At 37.3% G+C, this 4,821-nt stretch overlaps 1 pseudogene; it reads right to left on the bottom strand.

The window, feature by feature from the left end:
* Positions 1-4,172: 4,172 nt before the first annotated feature.
* LOC130038003 (uncharacterized) lies at positions 4,173-4,346 on the bottom strand (annotated as a pseudogene).
* Between the last annotated feature and the right edge of the window lie 475 nt (positions 4,347-4,821).

Raw genomic sequence — 4,821 nt, 5'->3', positions numbered from 1 at the left:
CACAAATGTGATAATAAGAAAAAAGCTTCCGAAGAGTAGGGGAATGCAGATAGAGTGGGAGTGCAGCAAAGAGAGTTCTATTTTTGATTCTGACAGAAGAATTGTTTTTGAAAAAAAATCTGTAATTTCCTAGGCACAAAGGCCTCTTCTGACATATGAGATCATTTATCTACTATCTATTCAGTGCCTATCTATCATCCAGCTATCTATCATCCAGTTATCTCTATGGCAACGATCACCATTGCATGTAGGTGTTTTGACACTCCAGAACCAAGCTTCCAGTTCATGGGACTGTCTGAGGTGAACACAAAGCAAAGAACAGGTTCTTGGGTCCTTTCTTAAATGCACTGGTTGAGGAGCATTTGTTTTCGGAAGATTGCATTGCTTAGAGGTGTAAATTGAGGCTGGCCCTTTAAAGCAATGGTAACCAAGATGTTTCCATTTATTTTAGAAAATAAATTAGGTGTAGATTGCTTTGTCCAGCTTTTGCCTCCTAATTTTCTTTCTCTCTCTATCTCTCTCTCTTTTTTTTCTCATCTCCTTTTGAATATGCATTTCTTCCTCCCACCATGCATGCTGGCAAGCTTCCAAGGATTTTTATCAAATGTTCTAGGGAGTGAGTTACTCATTTTAGGTTATTTAAATGAAAGAGATGCATAATACCACTTCACATTTAAATTTCAGGAAACCCTACCCATGAACTCTTTTATCTACATGCATCTAAACGCCCTAAACTCCAGTATGCTTTCTATTAGCCTTTCCCTGGAAGGGACTACACTCAATGGGATACATTTGACTTTAAACAATCAAAACCACGTTTTTTCCTTTGCCACGATGACTAGTTTCAACAGGATTTACAATATTTCTTTCATAATTTAATGTGTGTTGTGAGCTTTGTTATGTCCCTCAATTACAAAGCTCCTGATTAGGAAAAAAAAACCAGTTTTACTGTGGAGCTTTGTTACCTTTTTAACGTAATTCAATGAGTTGCATAAACAATTGAGAGAAATTGAGAAAGGGTTTAATGCCTTTGTAATGATGCCATCAGGGAGTGGGGTGGGGGAGGGGAGGAACAAAAAAGAAAGAGGAGCTAATGGGCAAAGAGAGAACAGCTTCAGAAACAGCCATGAGCAGTCTTCAGTAAAGATGAATTGGTTTCATGAATGTTTGAGTACCTGGTGAGGCAGGCACTACGCAAGAGCTGATGAGACTTAGGAAGAGATCATAGTGTTGCCGTTCTGAGACAGAACAGGGAAGCCATTTGAACTCACTTTTGGACTCAGGTGGTAAAGGATGTATTTAGGAAAAAGAATACTAAGGAACATCTAGACCTGAAGATTGAACATATGGTAGGGCAGTTGCCTTGCACATGGCCAATCTGGGTTCTATTCCTGACACCACATATGGTCCCCTGTCTCTTCCAGGAGTAATTCTGAGCTCAGAGCCAGGAGCAAGCCCTGAACACCATTTGATGTGACCTACCAGAAAACTAAGGCACAAACCCTAGAGAGTATACAAAACAGGATAACATCTCAGGAAATGTGTGTCCATTCAATTCTGTATGAGAAATACCCATTCAACAGACACAACATGAAAATATTATTTACGATACATCTTCTTATCAGTGTTTTAAAGTTAACCACTAAAAGAGAAAAGCAAATATTTTTAAAAAGACAAGTTATATGCAAGAATGAAATCACTTTCTGGCTTACTAAACAGAGAGGAAAATATGTCGATAAACCCTCTAAAACAGCAAACCACTGTATATTGTTGCATTTTTCCAAATAATTTCAAATTATTAGTCTCTGCCAGAAAGCACAGGAGCCAAATGTCTTTGCTTGACCTTAATACTAGTTGATAGACTGCTTGTCCTAAAGACATAAATGAAAGACACTAAGAGGCTGGCATATTCTATGAATCTGTATCCCCCATCTTCCACATTCTAGGGTGTTGTGTGCACACATATTGATTCCCACTGACTAAATATATCTGTGCTCTTAAGTTCCATTGGCAACTCCTTTTGGATCAGTCCAAAGTGAGGTGTTCATTCCTAAGTGTTAGTGAAAAGGGTTTCCAAAATTCCTTACTATGTGCCCAGTAGGGTTGTAAGAAATTATCCATCCCACATGCCATGTGGGTCCTAAACATTTTTGTCACTAGGAACAGAAAGTTCACAAACTGTTTCTGCAAGCTGCAAGCTGTTTGTTTTCCTAACAAGATCAAAATATCATTCTCTTCCTTAGCTTCTGTAATGACTTTTAAAATTCATACACAGCATTATTTTGCCCATGGCTCCTTTGCCCCTCAAAGCTCTTAATACAATGAATCACACCTATCTCCTCAGGAAATGTTTTGCCTTCTATGCAGGTATGAGGCCTCTTCTTGGGTTCTCTTTTCTGCTGACCCTCCTACCCATCAATGACACAGCAGGAGAGGGAAATGGTCTTGATGAGTGGTGAAATGAGACAAGAACTCCATCTTTGGATAAGGTTATCTCCACAGTTTTCACATGGGTACCAAATAGATACGGTGCTTTGGAAGTCATATTCTGCAGAAGGAAGAACTAACTACTTGCATGTATCTTACTTAGCCTGTTTGCTATTCATTTACTCTTCATCTGCATGCCTTTAATTCTCTCTGTTCTATAAGCAGACTTGGATTCCCTCTTACACCCGTACCTAACACTTCAGGCATGATTTTGAAGCTGCTGAATTCAAACTTAGGTGCACATCAGAATAATTCAGACAAACTAGTTCATACATGGATTCTTGGATTCCTTCTCCATATCTCTCATTCAGTGTGGGAGAAGAGGGTTTGAACATTTGCATTTCTAACAAGTTCCCAGGTGATACAGATGCTGCTGGTTCAGGGAACACTTGAAAACCACTTCTCAACTCTATGCGTTTTTTGTATTAATTGCCTGTGGTGTGCTCAAGATCTCCTTTATAATACAGTCCTTTTTCTTTTCTCTTCCTCTTACCTAATCACCTACTTCTCAACATTTCATTTTGCATTTTCCTCTTGCTTTCTTTTGCTTATGCCTTCCTTAGGTCCTTCAGTGTAAGCCTGCAGGGCTTTGTTTAGCTCTGCTCATAGCAAACAATGGTTGCTATCTCTGCCTTCATTATGTTCACCATTAATATATCAGATGTAGCTGTACATTCTGCCAGGCAAAATAATCTGTGATATTTCAAATACATTTCATGAACCAGAATGAACTGGCATATCTGAGCAAAGCTGTGTTCTGGATACATTAAACTGTAAAAACTGGCATGAAAATCAGGTCTCATGTAAACAGGAGATTATTATTACTTACAATCCTATAATGTGCCCATCATATGGATCTCTAGGGCATTTGCAAACCCATTTCTACATAATTATGTGAAGTACATGTATTTTATATGAGATGGTGAAATTAAATACAAAATAGGGCATTTTGAAATGGCTGTAATGTTTTAAATGAAGAAATGAAACTGTTTCGAGACATATGTAGGAGAGAAAATTTATAGACAGCACTTTTTAAGAGGCTCTATTAATTCCGAAGAAAACACAGAATGAAAATGAAAAGCCCAAAGAATGAAATAAGAGGTCTCCATAAAAATCAGTCTATGTGATTCAAGTGGTTAGGCTTGCCTTCTAACAATGTGAATTTTACAACAGGATGCTCACCCACATTAGCATCTCAATGGCAATATTTTTGTTACACACTGTTGCAACTGCTGCAATCTGCCCCTTCCCTCTTCCCTCTGATGTTGGTATCTTTCCAAAGGTAAAAAATACTGAAAACTAGGATATTGCAACAGATTCCAACACCTATGCCAACCTGGGTTAGTTATTTTCTGCCCACTTACTGGATGCTGAAGTATAATTTCCAGAACAAATAAGCTTTATATTGTTTCCATTCACAAAAAGGATAAAATTAATAAGCAAGCTTGTGGAAAAACACAGTATTATATCCCCAAGACTCTGATTTCCTGATAAATTGATTTTTTATGAGAGACCTCATATTTCTTAGGAAGATTTTCAAAGATTAAATAAATTTCAGCTAAAATATAGACATTCATGACATATATAGTTTTCTCTACAAAATTTCTGTGTGTCCTTATGGAGAACATAAAATGAAATCGTCTGTAAAATCATCATTATAATTGTATTTATTTTTTATTCCACAGAAGAGGTGCACCATTCCTTGAAGTATTGTGATGCCAGATCTATGTGTGTTATGAACATATGGAGCAAACTTCCAGTTTACCTCTCTGCTCAAAACTCCATTTAATATAGGACATATCATATATTAAGCTGATAAAAACAGATACTATTTGATTTTAGCCAAAAGGTCAAGTGATAAAATCATTATAATTTTTAACTGGTACAACAGTTATTTTGATAGTTCACTTCTCATCTAATTTTACCCTCAGTTGAATTTTGCACTTACCTATGCACTTGGCATAAGTCTTGATGATATTATAGCTGACCCTTTCTTTCTGGGAACTAGCTCTGACAAGGTAGTTTCCCCACCTACAGTGGGAGTCACTCCGTGAAACTATGGTTATGATGGATAAGATGAAATTACAGGGAGGTTTCATAAACTTGCCATCTGGTGGGCATGGGAAAACTTGTAACCAGGGGTTGGAGGCCATAATATTTCCATGAATGGGATTAGGAACGCCGGACTCCAATCTCCTGACTTTGAAAAAGACATGACAACTAAGAGTATGTGCTCCTAGGCACTAGGTAGAGGAAGAAACCAATGGGGGCTATATATATATATATATATATATATATATATATATATATGATGATAAATAAAATTCACTTTAT

This window comes from Sorex fumeus, unplaced genomic scaffold (genome assembly GCF_029834395.1).
Source record: "Sorex fumeus unplaced genomic scaffold, SorFum_2.1 ptg000072l, whole genome shotgun sequence".
Taxonomy (NCBI): domain Eukaryota; kingdom Metazoa; phylum Chordata; class Mammalia; order Eulipotyphla; family Soricidae; genus Sorex; species Sorex fumeus.
The sequence above is the reverse complement of the archived record's forward strand: the minus strand, read 5'-3'. Positions and strand labels throughout refer to the sequence as shown.